General features: G+C 41.6%; 1 long non-coding RNA gene across 1 annotated transcript in view; it reads right to left on the reverse strand.

Moving 5' to 3' along the window:
* Positions 1 to 704: 704 nt before the first annotated feature.
* Positions 705 to 17,428, reverse strand: part of LOC120322755 — a 38,792-nt gene continuing 22,068 nt past the window's right edge. Inside the window, exon 3 of the long non-coding RNA XR_005562648.1 lies at positions 705 to 954. This is a non-coding gene — a long non-coding RNA (uncharacterized LOC120322755). The remainder of the gene's footprint in view (positions 955 to 17,428) is intronic.

The following is a 17,428-nucleotide window of genomic DNA, read 5'->3' on the forward strand; positions in this document are numbered from 1 at the left end:
GTGGTAGCCTCTATCCCCATTAATCCAGGTTTGAAGTACCATTCAAGACAATCTCAAGAGGTGAGATTTTCTTTAAGATTTGAATGCAAACCTACACTGCCACACTTAAGTTACCCTGCAAATGTTTTGCTGATCTAAGGCATAAACAAAAGCTGTCTTTTTTTTTTTTTTCCTTTGCTAATCACACTTAACCCTTCTCAAAATGATTGGTGATCATTCCCATAACACCATTAAAATGTACTGCCTTCGTTTACAACTATGTAGATGTTTCTTGCTGGGTTTCACCGCCTCTCCTTCGTTGCCATCTTCACTTGGTCATTTTATCTTTACAGTGCCTACTGATTGCAGGACTTACCACATCCCCTGGCACGGGTGAGAACTGAGAGATAGAAATAGAGTAGACTGGGAAACACTTAAGAGCTTCATTTTTTTTATGCCTTCAAATTTCTGCTAACTTCTGAAAAACAGATCAGTTGTAACTGTTATAGCCCTTGGTAACACACCTCCAGCTCTCCATGCCAGATGACAAGGGTGGAAGGAGGTTGTCAGATGATGGAAGGGTTAAACTGGGTTAAACCAGGTTGCTCTATCATTGGGGCTGATGTTACCTGTGACAATCAAACACTTTGCAGAGTCATCATTCTGCAATCACAGCAAATTTTTCAGGACTTACCAGCACTCCTCAAAGTGCATGAGATCAGCATCTTTCCCAGTGTGAAATCAGAGTGGATCCTGTTGTTTCTCTGCACCAGTTACCACTGCAGCACCTCCTCCACCTCTTTTTCAAGGGCATGTGTTTCCTCTTGCTGGGATTTCACATTAGTGAACCCTTTGCTTTTGCTGAGTCCTCCCCTTCACATTTCCCCAGGGCTGTGTGTGAGGCTGAGCCATCCAAGGGGTTGTGTTCCCTCCTGGTGGGGAAGCTCATGCTCTGCTCTCAAGGTCTCTGTACTCCTGAAAGACAAAAAGTTTATTGCTGTTACTGCTTTGCCTTTTCAGGCCTTTATTTTCTGGGGTATTCCATACTTAGTGATTTGGTCTCCCATTAATATAGCACAAGATCTAATAAAGGACTATCTGAACAAGACTGGGCTTTTTAATGTCATACATGTAGCATAAAGAACATTCATTAGATTAAAAAAATAAAACCCAACATAAACCAAACCAACCAAACAAAAAAAAAAAAAAACAAAGCACAAAAAAATATATTTATTTTAACAAATGAACCCTGAAGAAGTGATGCAGGCTGGTGATTTCAGTGATTATCAGAATGTGGAGTGAATGCCTTATATTGCCAGAGAAATATCACCACATAAACAACAGGATCTATATTTTAACAGATCCATACCCATAATATTTTATTGTGTCCTGATGCAGAAGAAATATTTTGTACTTGAGCTCCCTAGCTGCCCAGAACCTGCAGCACTTCATGAGCTGAAATGTAACATCTACCTGGAGTTGTGGATACAAATGTTATGCAAAGTGGAGATTTAAGGATAGAAACTATTTATTCTACTGAAGACAGCCAACAGATTTCTCACGGCCACAATCAAAAAATAGATCATTTTCTACAGTATCAAAGCAAACTTGAACAGAACAGTAAACCAGCTGTAATTTCAAACCACCCGTGGGTAGCAGGGAGAGCAGAAGAGTCAAGAAGAAAAAAAAGTCCACAAAAGTATAATAGTTATACATTTTAGTATAATTCAGAACTATAATGAGACTGCAAATTAAGATCTGCACAAACATATGGACATTTTGCCAGAGTAAAGAACCGTCTTTCCATTCCATTCATAGAAAGGAATATATATTTGGGCAGGAAATCATTAGGAACAATTAATTTCTATGAACATACATTTTAATTTGTCTAATTTGGCTTTACAGCATTACCCACTGCAAAACAGCACTCAAATTAAAATGTTCAATTGCAGCTACAATAGTCATTTCTGGAAAGTACAACATTAAAATATTCACAAGGTCAGGGGAACCAGAGACACCTGAATGAGGCAGTGAAGCTTTAAAGCTGAGGAAATTACATATACACACATCATACCTCAAGATGCTCAGGGACTCTGTTTTTCTAAGCAGCAGTTTGAGCTGCCATTACAAGTACTACTGAAGTCACAGCAAATTCAAAAGCAATTTTGATTTTCTTTTCTCAAGTGACACCATGCAGCTCTGGGATAAATTACTTTCAGACGCTTTAAATGTAATTTAAAACATACCACTTACAATAAGGAAAACATTATTGTTTATGAACGTTTTATAATTATATTATGGAAAAATCCATCTTTGCTCAGATGATGGGGGGAAAAAAAAAGAAAGATTGAAAAAAAGCTTTGGAATGTTACTATTTGTCAGGTTACTCCCACTAGGTCAGGGGATTGCAATCACCGTTCTTATTTCTACCCTGTGGTACAGTTAGGAAAATGACAACAACTGAAAATATCTTTAACAACTCCAAAAATCACCATAATAGTTTTATTACAATATTAATAATTAAAACTTACTTCCAAAACCGATCAACCATAATTTTCATATCTACAAAACCCTGCAGGAGCTGGGAACACAGAAAGAACCAATATGTAAAGAAATTAGTCTTGTAAATTTTGTAGCACTTTATCCACCCCAGTGGAGGTACTAATGGCACTGAGAAGTAATTTATGATGATTTAAATTTATTTCCAGACGAGATGATGGAATGACAGAGGAGGGAAGGAAGGAAGGAAAAGATTGTGACCTTTGCTACCAGCCTGGCTGGGCTCTGAGAGCAGACCAAGAAGAAGATGGTTTAGTTGTGTGTGTTCTGAACAGGTGGCTCTGGACTGGAGGAGTCTGGGATCCATCCTGCCAGCATTCCAGTGGGTCCCCAGGGCCACGGTGCTGCCGTGAGCAGAAACCTCTGGAGGCTCAAGCAGGAGCCTGAGGGCTGTGTCTGTGTGAGGGCTCTGCCCAAAATCCCTTTCAGGGCAGGACTTGTAGGGTTTTACCCCAAATGTGCACACACTGAGCCAAGCTTGGTGTGACTGAGGCCACGGAGCCACTTCTGTCACCTGAGAGAAAAGGCCTCAAATGGGAGCGGGAGGGGATGGAGCATCACAGCTTCTCCCCACAGTGGGTGCCACAGGTCTCATTGAGATATCCAGCCATGCAGAGGAGCCAAGAAAATGGTGTGGGGGGGATAATGAAGCATTTGGTCAAATTGCTTCCCAGAACAACAGCCTTGTTTATCCTGACTCACAGCGCTGGTAGCAGTGCCAAGGAGGATAATGACCCAACACAGTGCCATTTATCCTCAGCTCCTTACAGGACAATGCAGGAAACCCATTTGATTAAAGAGGCAGCTCTGTACTTTATTGCTCTTGATTTCTTTCTTATTCATGAATCTCTGGGTAAATTCAATCTATTCTCCAATATCATCAGAACAACCCCAGGAACATTGGAGAGCTGAAGCAGTGGTGTGATGGAGCAGAGAAAAAGCTTTAGCAGCCACAGCACTGTGCTGATAGAGACAGTATAAACATCCACTTCCCAGCCTGAAGGGAGGAGAGGCACTGATGTTTCTGTTTATGAAATTAAGAGGTCCAGAAAGTGCAGCCTGCTGAGGCATCACACTATTAGCAGGAGCCCTGCTGGCAGCCCACTTAGGAAAAAAACACCAAAGCTGTGACGGCAGATTAGGCTGAGGAGTTGGGGGGGTTTGCTTTGTTTTTGTGAAGAGGTACAGAGAGAAGTCAGCAATCTGGTTCAAAGATTGCTTCCTCCACAGCTAAAAATAACACACAGCCCTCTACATGTCTGGCCAGTCAACAGCTCAGGCCAAGCTCCCAGCAGCTGTGACACAGGTCCCAGCCCATGGGGGCAGTGTGGGACCTGGCTGGGGACAGCTTGGTGGCAATGGGCAGACAATGTGGATAAGCAGCCACTTAATATTTAGTTCTCCAGCAGATTAGGCTAAAATTGTGATGTTCACATATGCACTTCATGGCACCTGCTGAGGTCTTTCTCATTGAAAACAATCGATCTGTTTATATAATGGTTTTCTAACAGTTATTACCAGAATTTGGGGTAACTTTCACGGCAAGGTAGCAAAATATAAAATGCATGCACAGAACTGGTCACCAGATGTCACTGTCTCGTCATTCCAACATGGCCACAAGTACACAAATCAATCAGCAGAAAAGAAAATCATATACAGACAAGAGGTAAGAGAAAATCTGGGATATGAAGAGATAGATTCCTTATTAGTCATCAGACCTGGAAAAATAAGATGTCATGGTTTACTTTTTAACAGGTTTGTCACCTCTGTTAGAATCACTGATTTATTACACTAATTCCTTGAGGGTTTTCCCTGGCATTGGTAGGTGTCATTGATTACCCTGCAGTTGTAGAAACTGATCCTGTGAGAGCAAGCTTCCAGTGAAACCAGACAGGTCTTTATGGCCAGGATTACAGGAACCAGTTGAACTGTCTGTCCGAGCAGCTTCTTCCATTGTACATCTTTTAGGAAAATTTCAGTTTTGTGAATATGTATATCTGGTATAGATTTACATATTCACATATAGATATAAGATAATAGCACTATCTTTCATAGTAAAGTTAATATTTTATGGACTTGGAACGTTCTCATGCATAAAAGCACTCTCTTCTTCCATGAAGATGGTACGTGGCTACAATACAACGAACCACTGAAAACCCCCATGTACAAACTGCCTCTTCCTGTGCCCGGGAGCTGCTCTAATTACAAATATTCAAACTACAAGAGGTATATCACGCACAGAGAATGAATAATGTAATGCCTCTGCATATGTGCTGTCAAAAGGGTGAGACAAAAGCCTCCGAAACCCATCACGATGCAGGAGAGCAGAGGCAGCGCGAGGCAGGAGCAGCTCAGCTCCAGAGGAGCAGCACAACTCCAGACAGGCTAACGAGTTTTGTGCATTCCCCCGGCACTGCCAGGCGTGTGACAGCATGATCAGTCATTCCCTGGGAGTGCCCTCCTCTCTCTCCCTGCTTTACTCAGGGAAGTTGTTGCTCCGAGGGAAACTGTGAGTGCCTGAAGTGAAGCAGAGACTCGGCAGCTCGTGCTTGGGAACTCCCGGCTTGGCTCGGCACGAGGTCAGGGGAGCCCGAAGCTGCCAGAGGTGGTGCTGGGCACTGCTGCCTTCCTCTGTTTGCAGCTGCTTTAAAAACTGCTTTAGTTGACTCTTCCTGGAGTGATAGATACCTGTATGCTGGAGAGCAGCCAGGCAGAGAGGGACCTGGGAGTTTGGATGGACAGGAAGCTGAACAGGAGCCAGAGTGTGCCCAGGGGGCCAAGAAGGCCAATGAATCAGGAACAGGGTGGCCAACAGGTCCAAGGAAGTGATTCTGCCCCTGGACTCAGCACTGGTGAGGCCACACCTCAAGTGCTGTGTCCAGTTCTGGGCCCCTCAGCTCAGGAAGGACATGGAGGGGCTGGAGCAGGTCCAGAGGAGAGCAACAAGGCTGGGGAAGGGACTGGAGCACAAGTGCTGTGAGGAGAGGCTGAGGGAGCTGGGGCTGTTCAGCCTGGAGAAGAGGAGGCTTGGAGGAGACCTCCTCACTCTCTACAACTACTTGAAAGGAGAGGGGAGCCGGGGGGGGTTGGTCTCTTCTCCCAGGCAACCATCAGCAAGACAAAAGGGCTGGATCTTCAGCTGTGCCAGGGGAGGTTTAGGTTGGATACTAAGAAGAATTTCTTTCCAGAGAGGGTGGTCAGCCATTGGAATGGGCTGCTCAGGGAAGTGGTGGATTCTCCATCCCTGGAGGTTTTTAAGAAGAGACTGGATGTGGCATCAGTGCCATGGGCTGGGAACCACAGCGGGGTTGGGCCAAGGGTTGGACTTGATGATCTCGGAGGTCCCTTCCAACCCAGCTGATTCTATGTGTGTGTAATGAACTCAGAGACAGATAGATGGGCTGGGACATTCAGTATGAGCTTGGCTACCTTGGTCTTTCCTTTTATTTTTACCTCCCCTTCGTCTTGTTTATGCCTTCTCACTACCAAAAAAAAAATGGTGCTGGATGAAAATTAATTTGATACATTTCTATACAGGGCTGGTATTGCTTATACTGGACTTGTATGATAATACCATTACAAATTTTGGACTTGATCATAGAACATCAGGACAAAAAAAAAAAAAAGAAGAAAAAAAGTCTTCTCATTCTTCTGAGTTCTGTCTGAATAAGAATTACTGCATCAAGGATACTTTGGAGTTAGATATTATAATTTTTAGCACAGCTCAGAACTGTTAATATCAGTCCTGTAAGTTTTCCTAGTGATGCCTATGTGCAATGTTTGCTTATACAATCAACAGTTCCAGTTAATCTTCTTAATAGAACAGGCAATAGTCAAATGCTTTTGCATGTTACTACAATTCAGAGAAACTATGATTGACTCAGCATAGAAGATTTTAAAAAGGTTGGAACAAAGTATTCTGGCTTGTAACTGTTACAGAAATGCATGCAATTATTGGTTTTTTTCATGACAATTTTACTTCCATTAAAGCTCTGGAAAAGACATCAATATTTGCCAAATGAAAAAGGCTAAAATGCTAGAGCAAAATGTATTGAACAACGGTATAAATTGTGAGGGAAGAAAAACCACCAAGCTTTTCTGATTAAAATTTTACATTCAGATCTCAATTTCAATCAAGTTACAACCCCAGCATGACAGGCATTGTTCAATAATATACCAAGTGACAGTTCCTGTCCCAAAGATATTCAGCTCATTAATATCATCTGATTCAGAAGATGAATTAGTTATATTAAGCACAAAATTTGCCCCTGATGCAGCCAAGACCTCAGCATTGATCTCAAAGGAATGGAATTCTGTGCTAGTCTTTAGTTACACATACTCTGATGAATGCAAACTATTTGTGGTACAGCACTCAAAGTAATTCCAGATCACCTATCTTATTTTCCAACAAAAAGAAAACAGAGTAAAGTTTATTTTAGCAAACTTGTTTGAGCTGAAAACCTTATTCCCTAGTAGGACCACCCAGAAAAGACCCAGTATCCACAGGGTCCTTAAAGTGGTCTTGCATAGTCCAGTGAAATCTGACTGAAAGAAGTTGGACTGAATTAGATGATACAGAATCTTAACTAAAGAATTAAAATGGTTTAAAAAGGGTGTAGATGAGCAGTGTGTGTGATGACAGAAATGCCCCCTTACCCTGTCACAGCTTCAAAAGGCCAAATTCTCTTGTCTCAAGCACCACAGCCATGAGTCCTCTCCATCAGGGTGCTGAGGTTCACCTGATGAAAATCTGGCCTCTCTTCTTGTGAAGGAGCAGTTGCTCCCACACCTCAGTACTCTGGGGATGGGAACCTGGCTCTGCACTGCCAGGTTGAAAGTACAAATGCCTCCTCTGTATCCATCTATTCTTGGATCACCAGTATCCTCCTCTCTCCCTCTATTTTTATTTCCATATAGCAATGATGCTCCTACTCAGATTTTGTTCTACAAGAATGAGACAGCCCCTACTTTCCTCCTGTGTGATCAATTTTCCATTCTCCTAATTATATTAGTAATCTTCTTTTGTTCCTTTTCTGACTTTAGCTCATCTTTTTTGAACATGAATAGAATTGCAATGATATGTCAAAGGAGGCCACATCAACACTCTGTTCAGTGCCTTTAAATTTCCCCTCTTTATCAGGAATTTGTCTCTTTTATATGTTAAGTTTTAATGTACTTATTCTGCATGATCTGCCTGTGTTCCAGAGCACCAAGCTCCTTTTAAAACAGAAAGGTGGAAATAAGCACTTGCAGGAGGATCCACGTGTGAAAGCTGGATCCAATGTGCACTGTGTTTTCACTTGAAAAACCTCCCCCACTGATGAAAAATAAAACATACAGGGAAGGGGAGGGGAAGCATGTGAATTCTGGTGTCATTCAAAAGTACTTCTGAAGAACATGAGCTAAAATATCATAATATTTTCTTTTAAACCATTCCACATTCTAAGAATTCAGTCAACACATGCATTGCAATTACATAATTAAAACTCAGAATGAAATAGTATAATTGCCATTTTATGGCCATTGTTACATAATGAGTGGTTTTATGGCAATCTCAGCTAACTCTGGATTTGGGTAATTTTATGAAGTTATTGATTCCCACAGTACCACTCATGATTTGATCTGGAATAGTTAAAAAAAAAATAATTCTGTCAAAGTCAAACATGCTGTTTGTGGTTTCTTCTTTTAAAGATTTGAAAGGGGTTTCCTTTTGAAAGGGTTCAATACAAACTTAAAAACTCAGAAAGAGTAAAATGGATTTGTTTTTTTTAGAGGTATAAACAGTCAGCTTCAAGCTGATTAATAGGAATGTTCAGCTCAAAGTGATTCTTAATGAAGATGGTAAGACCCAGAAAATAACCATTTATGGGCAATACATAACTTAACTTAAAACTGCAGCTCAATCATGGAGTCTCTGCCTCCCACACACCACATTCTGTGCTGTGCAGCTCAAGAGCTGAAGCACGAAAGACACAGCCTAAGGAAGAGAAGGGGAACAAAAAAAAAAAGAAAAAAAAATCTTTGTGAGTGTTTATTACACCTCTCAAATATTGACTCAGCCTGAGAAGCTTTCTGTCCTAGAGTTGCTTCACCCAGCTCCCTGGGAGTTGCTCTGCAACTCAAATCTTTCCTTCTCCCAGTTTCCTCTCATCCCTCTGCTACACCCACCAAGCACCGAGAAGGTGCTGGAGTGGTGTACCTCATTTTGGGGGAGCTCCTGTAGGGCCTGTTCATCCCTGCAATCCCAGCTCTGTTTGGCATAAATGTAATATAAAGGTCTCAGAGATGAATGGCAGCCATCAAGCAATGCATCCAACCCCTCACCACTGCATTTCTGGGCATCACAACAGAAACCAAACAGGCAACCAATCCCAACTGGATAAATATCCACATCTCACACAGCTATCAGCCTGCAGTTGTCTGTGTAGGTGAGCCAAAGCTAACAAAATAAATTATTGTGAGCCCACACAGCACCAAGCACAAGATCTCGTTGCAGGCTACAAGTCTGAGAATTTGGGGTGAATTTTGGACAGGGTGGCTTGCAGAGTTTTTATCAGTCCCCAGACTAAGTGGGGTAAAGGTGGCAAAGATATGTCTACATAAGTATAATTCTATTCTTTAGCTGACATTCAAATGTATCTCTGTATCATCTCTTTCACTTACAAAAAATATCATAAGCCAAGGTTGCACGAAAATCTCATCTGTTCTCATTTCACATACTGCAGAATATTTTGATGTCAATATTTGCATTTTCCTTGCCAAGGAGAACAAAATTGCAGACATGTCAACGAAGAAAAAGGTGTATTACAGAACATGTTACTAATGGGAGCTGAAAGCTGAACTCAGAGAATATTTATAAAGTGAGAATATTCTCATGCTGAGAGTGGCATGAATGATTCAAAACATTTCTCAAATATGTTGGTAACATAATAATAATAATTATAGAAAGCAGTTTTCTGCATATACTCTAGAGAGATAACACTAAGAAGAAGTATCACACTCTGACAATAACAGCACCAGGTTAATTAAAGCAAATTCTAGTTTATGGTGTGCAGATATTGGGAAACAGGAGAATTACCTCTTCAAAAACACCTGCATGTCCAGAAAGTTGTAGGCATTCTGTTCTTCAAATAAACTACAAAGCCTTCCTCTAAATGCATTTTCTGTGCTAGTAAAGGAAAGTTTGCCCTGCAGCAGTGGGTGGTAGGTGCTTATTTATGACTGCAGGCTAAAGGGGCTGTAATCTTCAGAGCACCTTCACAGCTACAACAAGCTCATCAAGGTTAATGAGATAGTTAATTTTGCACCTGGTACCATGAGTAGTAGACAAGATTCTGCACTTTTTGTCTTAGGGGAGTGTATTATGACCCAAGACCAAGAAGAGAGTAATTTGGGTTAGGAAATCATCGTCATCCCTGCATCTCTCAAGCCTTAAATGAAACTAAAGACAAAGAAGTTTCTCATCAGTGCTACAAGACAGAGATATTTTTTTTTTCCCAAACCATTATCAAGACTTAGGGCACATGTGCAATGTCTGAAGTACTTACTGATGTTCACCAATGGTTGGTGGTTGACACCATGGGTGTGCAGTGAACATTTTCACTGTGTAACCCACCGAGCCCTCAGCCTGCATTTGCTGATATAACTACAGTTAAAAAATATCAATATCAAAAGATTCCATTCTACAAGACCAACTGAATCAATACAACAGTTTTAATTTGATTCTTATTGAATAACCATTCTATTCCATGGGTAGGGGAAGCCTTAAGTTCTTGCTTCCTTCACTCTTTTATTGCCTAACATGACCATATTTGATGGATATCCACTCATGAGTGAACTTCTGGCCCCTGGCAAAGAATAAGATCAATTTGTACATGCCTCTTGTATTCAAAAGTAAAATTTATTTACAGTTCTGATTTCTAAACACACCCAGAGAAGATGTCCTGGCAGTCCTTTTATCTAAAGCACAATTCCAACCTGTTGAATGACATCATAAAAATGACTTCAGGGGGTTTCATGTTCAGCTCTAAATGGAATTCAGTCAAATCTGCCTGACCTCATTGTCAGTAACACACATTAAATCTGGGCTCTAATATTTAAGTGTGGTTTTCACTGTCTCATCCATTATAGGCAGCTACAAGTTCAGAAGGGTATTAAAAGAGTAAGCTTTTAGATTTATATTTAAAAGAGAGCTCTGATGATGTAAAGATGTAACCTTTCTATTCCATCCTGTATTTGGTCAAACTGTACATCAGCCACCAGCACAGGTTAGTTCCCCCCATGTTAATACCCCTATCTACCCAGAGATCTGACAAACAGAAACGTTCCCCCACCAACAAACAATTACTTCATTAAGAAGCAATTTAACAAGTCTGATGTGGAGGCTCTGAGATTTCTTTGCCTTGGACTTGCCTACATTTATAGTCTATTCTGCCTTTTTACAGTTCAATTTATACCACACAACGTACAACACAGGAGTTCTATGTTCCCTTCCAAAAAAAGCCAGGGGGAAGAGAAGAAAAAAGGGAACCCCAAAACTCAAAGCCAACATTCTCCATTGAAAGTCCCCGGATTATTTGGTTTTCTGATTGATTACATGTCAATTGATTGACTAACATGCCAGGCTGAGTTCAGCAGCAGAAGACAGCGCGGAGATGAGGCAAAAACTAAAGTATCCTATTTCACATTTGTAACTCCTGACAAAGTTTAGAGGCTCCTCTCAACTCTGACATTTATGAAAAAAGATTTAGAATAAAATCCCCACAGACACTGCATTTTTATCCCAACAGGATGTAGTTCAAGCTGAGTCCTTACTACACAGGGAGCAGCTGTAAGGATCTATACTCAGCATATTTTCTTGTTCCTTTCCTGGACTGTGAACAGTGTCTTAATTTATGCTAAAACAATCTGCCTGCAACCATTAATTAATCTCACTTTTCAGGTCCATGAACATTCGCTCCTCCTCTGGATTTGATATTCTAGTTTTTGTTTTCTTTCCTGCCTGCACGTGAGGTAGAAACAAAGACTTTTGCACAGCAGGCAGCAAGAGATTCCTTCAGGAAAGTTATCATTCAGTGTCTTTGTGTGATTCTCTTCAAATGTGAACACACTGGTGTGTTTTTCCACAACTCTTCCTACCTTTTCTAGCATTTAATAGCTTACTTTTGAAGCAGAGGCATTCTGTATAGTGGGAGCCAAAAAGTACATTAGTGAATTCATCTAAGAGAAGTGTGCTGTTAAATAATAGGTAGACTAATTAATGCAAATGCAATGGTGAGAACATGCTGACATTGTTGAAGTTAATGATCCAGCTGCATTATCAGTTCCAACACTGTAATATTGAGAAAACCAAAAAACTTGGCTTTCTGCACTCTGGCACAGCATTTTCACTGGGCAACTTGCAGAGACAGTTGAACAGTCTTTCTATGCTTCAGTAAAGACCACTGTGTGATTTTATCATGAAATTTGGGACAGCAGTTTACCTTTACCTACAGCCTTGAGCAAAACATGACACAAAACTTGTGTTATGCCAGGAACAGTTTTCCAAGCCCTGGGATTCAATGAGGCAGCTCTCAGTTTTCCTATTGTCCACTTCTGTCTTTGCTGGCAGGACTGACCTGTGCTGCTGGTTTTAACATTCTGTCTGATGAGTGAGGGGTCTCACTGAGGTGGTGAAGTCAGCACCTGACCCATTTCCATGCCTCCATCCCCCTCCATGTATGCAACATCTATTGGCTAGAAAAGAGATTTTAAGAAACTTAGAATATTTCTTAAATTTCTTCTATTTAGAAGGTTGGAAGAGATACTGAGGGAAACAATATTTAACCCACAACATTATGAAGAAAGACAGCCCTTTTTGCAAGAGTGTCCTGGAATATCCAAAACCCAGCTGTCTACTTTTTACCTAAGAGTATTCTATACATTGGAAACATCACCAATAGTTCTGATAAAGATGGGCAGCACAGAAGGCACATTCCTTATATTAGTTCTTTTCTGATAACAGCAGGGGGGAAAAAAACACACATTCTGCCTGTTAGGCAAAATAAGGAGATGCACTTCAAAGTTCACCAAGGATCTGTTCTGTGGAATAAATGCTTGCTATTTGTGTACAATTACTTTCTGACTGAAACTGCTCTTCAGACAAGGCACAAGATCTGAAGCGTTGGGCACTTCTGGCCCTCTCGTCCGTGTGTAAGGTAGCCAAGGAGGCTTTTGAAAAGTCAGGAATTCACATCAGCAACACACAACACTCTCAAAGCAAAGGAATAAAAGAAAATGTTGCTCTGAACGGCCTAGAGCCAGTGGTCAGCTCTGGGTTCATTTCAGCAGGAGTGTTTTTGCTGCTAATTTTCATGGTTCAAAACGAGGGGCAGTGCTTTATAAGCAGAACAAAATCACTCTGAAAACAACGCCACGTCCTGCCCTCAGTTCGTGTTTCCCAGTCAGAAATCACTCCCATCTTGTTTCAGCAGGGCTAGCATTTGTCTATAACCCTGACTCACAGATGCATTTAGCCACCAAAGGACTTTTTCACTGTGAAAATGAAGCTCATCTGTTCCGGCCCCTGCCTCGAGCAGCACTGCCGTATATTCCTTTTCTGCCTAAGTGTGATTCATTTTACACTTTTAAAATTTCCTTCCAGCTACAAGTCCCACGAAGGCACTGCTACTTTAGAAAGAATAAAAATGGCAAGCCCAGCTGGCCATCTTGCCTACAGACACTCAGTCCCACGTTTCTTTGGAATCACAAAAACACAGATTGTGCTGGCTTGGTGAGAGATGTGTGGTAAGGCCCCAGGCAGACAGACAGACCTTTTCCTCTTCATGGCTTTTCCTATGACCAGGCAATTACTGTGGAGGTTATACTCTAGAGAGAGATTTTCTAGAGATCTGATACACTCTAAATTCCAAAACAACTGTACAGATTCTAAAATAGTGCCCAGTGACGGAAAAGTACCAAATACGAGATAAAGCATTACAATAAAATCACACTTTAGGAGAAAATGGAATAGTCAAACTGTTTTTTTTTTCTCTTTTTCCCTTCCTGTAACTTGTGTTTTTACTGACAACGTGTGGCTGTTAAACAGACACGGGTCTGTTTGTGAGTGACCTTCATGGACAGCCCTGTTTTTTGTTTTTAAAAGCTCTGCCAGAAATGAAGGCATCAAGAGTGCACCTCATTCCATTCAATCCAACCTTTCAACAGAGGGTAATTTTTTCAGAAAGATAGCAGCTTTGAAGTTTCTGGCAAAAAAAACCCCCACCAATATTTGGAAATGATGTTGTGTCATGTCCATTTCTCATGGGCTGGCTGCAATTTCCCATAGGGCATCATACCTAGAAATTCAGAGGAATTCAAGAAAAGAAAAATAATTTTACATGACCTGGAATATAAAGCCCAGTTGCTGGAGGGGTTTGGGAATATGCAGCACTTAGAATGTTGCATCTGCAGATGGGATTTATATTTATACATCTTTTCAGCTGAAAGGTTAAAAAGAAAAAAAAAGGAAAAACTTTTTATGCACTAGAAAACTCAGCTACGCATCCGCATTATGTATATGAACAGATGAAAATGGTAAATATATTCACACTGGGGAATTACTCTACATAACAAAGCAAACACATGCCCTAGTCTTCATTTCATGTAAGTCTCACAAAAATAGAGGAAAAAACCACTGAATTTCTTCTACTGAAGCCATTGGTGGGTTTTGCAGTTGATCTGCAGTGTTAGGTCCACGTTTATCACTTTTTTCCTCTGCAGAAGAGGTTGTATGAGAGATTAAATGGCAACGTGTGCACACAAGAACACCAGGGGAAGAGAAGGAGGTGGTTTAGACATTAGTTACAGACTGGCTCAAAAGCTCACTGTAACCAAGAGAAAAACATCACTTAGTCTTGAAGAGCTTTCAACAAAGCCCATGAAAGCACAGAAAATCCCCACAGGGAAAAACTCAAAGGCAGAGAACTGTGAGAGTGGATGGAACTCCTCTGATATATCAGGATGACCAGATAAGTGCAGCTCTCCATAGTGGGCATCCCAGTGCCTTGAAGTGCCTTTCCTAAAGTGCCTCTGTCCTCTTCCCTTTGCTTGCACAGCATGGAATTAAAGGGGACCTGGCTCTGTGTAACCAGAAACTGTCCTTCAAATGAGAAGCAGAAGGAAAAGGCTGGCAGGGCATGCAGGGAACAAACTTTAGTGATCTCCTTTTCTGGAACAGGGCACTCAACAGTGTGCAAGAATCCCTTGTTCTCCCTGAGGAAGAGGGAAGGTCTATGGGGGTTGTGGGCTTGAAGGGTCTTGGGGACTGCATTTACTCTCTTGTCTGGATATGCTGTTGAAGGTAAGCATGTAAGGAATTCCTCCCATCAGCATGGTAGGTAACATGTCCTCAGCCTACCCAAACCATAAGGGAAAATGTATTGGCTTAAATTTCAATTTTTCTGCTACGAAGAAGTGAAAGGACTCATCCAAAGTCACACAAAGTAGGAGGAGTTTAATGCTGCTCTGAGGATAATGTCTACATAATTTCAACACTGTAAGCTTCAGGTAAGAGTCCTCTGTCCAAGTTCTCAGTTCACAGTTACCTACAGAAACCTGAATAATTATGGATCTTACTGAAATGACCTCCCAGCTCTTAACTGCCAAACCATCCTCCCTTTCTGAAGGTTACTGAAAAGTCTTTCCAGTGAGATGAGCACAGGATTCAAAAGACCAGAAGGTCTTTTTGTTTCAGTTTGAAGTCTACAATGAAAGTTATAAAATGATAGTTCTATTTTATTCCAGAAACAAAGGTTTATCACATTATTTGATGCTCCCAGTCGAGTGCATGTGCAAAGAATCTTTGGTTAACTACACAGCAGCTGATTGGAGGAGAACAACATATCATACCATTTCTCCAAGGATTTTTTAAGCTGACCCTTTATCGCCTCTTTTTATCTCTTAAAAGCTAATGTCACTCCAGCCCTGGCAGAGTGTCACCACGTCAATGCTTCTAGCACTCAGTAGCCTTTGGAAGAGCATTCCCATGGTAACACTTCAGATCCTGATGGCTACATCGTTTCAGCACAATAAGCTTAATATCAGATGCTTGAGCCATCTGTCCAGCTCCTCAATTAACACAGTTAGCTACTGAAACTTGAGCAATTACGGATATTATTGAAATCACACTGCAATCAAGGAACAAATCCACAGCACAAAAACAGGACAAAGGAAACCCTGAAGCCACACTGCAACGGAGCTAGTATGAGTGAAAAGAGAAGGAGGGGTACTTCATCCAGAATGAAATGCAATTAGAACTTAATCTGGCCCATAATATCTGTCTCAAGTCCTCATTTTGGCTGTGGAGCAGTTGGACTCCTGTTCTCATTAGGGTAAATGACCGTGTGGTGCAAGGAAACAGAAAACCAAGCTCAGCACTTGTCTCCTCTATAAATAAACTTCAGAAACCCCTTGGGACTGAGATGAAAGCAGAGCAGCCTAAGCCTGGGCCATGAGAAGGAAGATGCCCTTTTCTGCTAGGTTTGGACTTGAGGTAAATACTGTGCAGTCATCTGGATGTATTAAAAACCTGGCAGATGAAAGTACACCGAGCACAACCAAATCCCATAATCCATGGCTATGGGGCACAAATCATTGGGTTAAAGCAGGTAAACAAGGGCCCTGAAGGGACAGCAAACAATACAGGCTCTGTCAGAAAGACCAAAAGCTGCACCACGTGGTGTGTGAGGGGCAGCAGCTCCAGGGAAGCTCGAAGAGAAAATGCAGGAGAGAACCTTGTGGGAAAGGGCAGTGCTGAGAGGGCAGCAGCTGGCACACGTGGCTCTGATGGGGTCTGCAAGGCCAGACACTGCCAGCAGCGCTCCTGCTGTTCCCTGAGGACCAGGGGAAGGGGCTCACCTCACCTGCCTGTAAACGGCTAAATTCAGAAGGCTTCAGCTGGTTATCTACCACACCTTAGTAGTCCTTAGAGACACATAAGCACTTCTAAAGCATGACTTATATGGCACTTTGAACATTTACTGTAGAATAAGACAAATCATTCCCTATTTCTCTCCATGGGCTATAAAAGCACTCTGTATGCCCAGCTCAGCTAGAGATGTCTGTACTGTGGATATCTAAATTAAAGCAGCAGAGTCCTACCTTGGAGTGCTCTAATAGTTGTAGTAAGAAAAAGAACTGTTTTCTTGGTTTATAGGGATCACAGTATTGAAGAAACAAATGATGATTCTTACTACATCTTCCAAGATCTGCCCTGCTAAGTCCTTGCTAAAGCACTTACAAAAAGATGCTGTCAGAAACAGCAGCCTCTTACCACACCTGAGCCCAAAACTGCCTTCTATCTGTTTGCAGAGAGAGAAATTCTCCTCCCAGTCACAAAAAAGCTGTATGAAACTGTATGAAAACTCTATCAAACAGTAAGTTTATGTCAAAAGACATTATGGTCAAACATGTCACCAAAAGAAAGACAAGGTTCAAATGAATGCACTGGTAGCAGTTTGTTCCCTCACAGCAAGCACTGCTGCACAGCTTTTCATCTCTCAGTTCATGCTGGTTTTGATATTTAAGTGTTACTGTCAGGCTTGAGTACTTCAGGTACTTCCATTTCTTGGATTGAATCCGTTAAGGGAAGCAGCAAAGCCCAGGAAGTCTTCCCATACAGCTGTTTGTTTTGCTGTCTCACATTCCCAGGGCCTCCTCCTGCAAGTTAAGAAGAGTTCACTTTGCATGAGAGCTGAGTGGTGTCCCTTCCATCATGCTGGGCTTTTCACCCAGGTCACCTCTCAGTCTGCTGCACAAACAGCCTCTCCTGTTCCCATCAGTCCCTCTGTCTCATAGCTTCTGCATTCCCTCCACCCGAGACACAAGCACGTTAATCACAAATACCACTTGT

The sequence above is a fragment of the Pipra filicauda genome, unplaced genomic scaffold (genome assembly GCF_003945595.2).
Source record: "Pipra filicauda isolate LSUMZ 115617 unplaced genomic scaffold, ASM394559v2 scaffold14_size4853619_pilon, whole genome shotgun sequence".
Classification (NCBI taxonomy): domain Eukaryota; kingdom Metazoa; phylum Chordata; class Aves; order Passeriformes; family Pipridae; genus Pipra; species Pipra filicauda.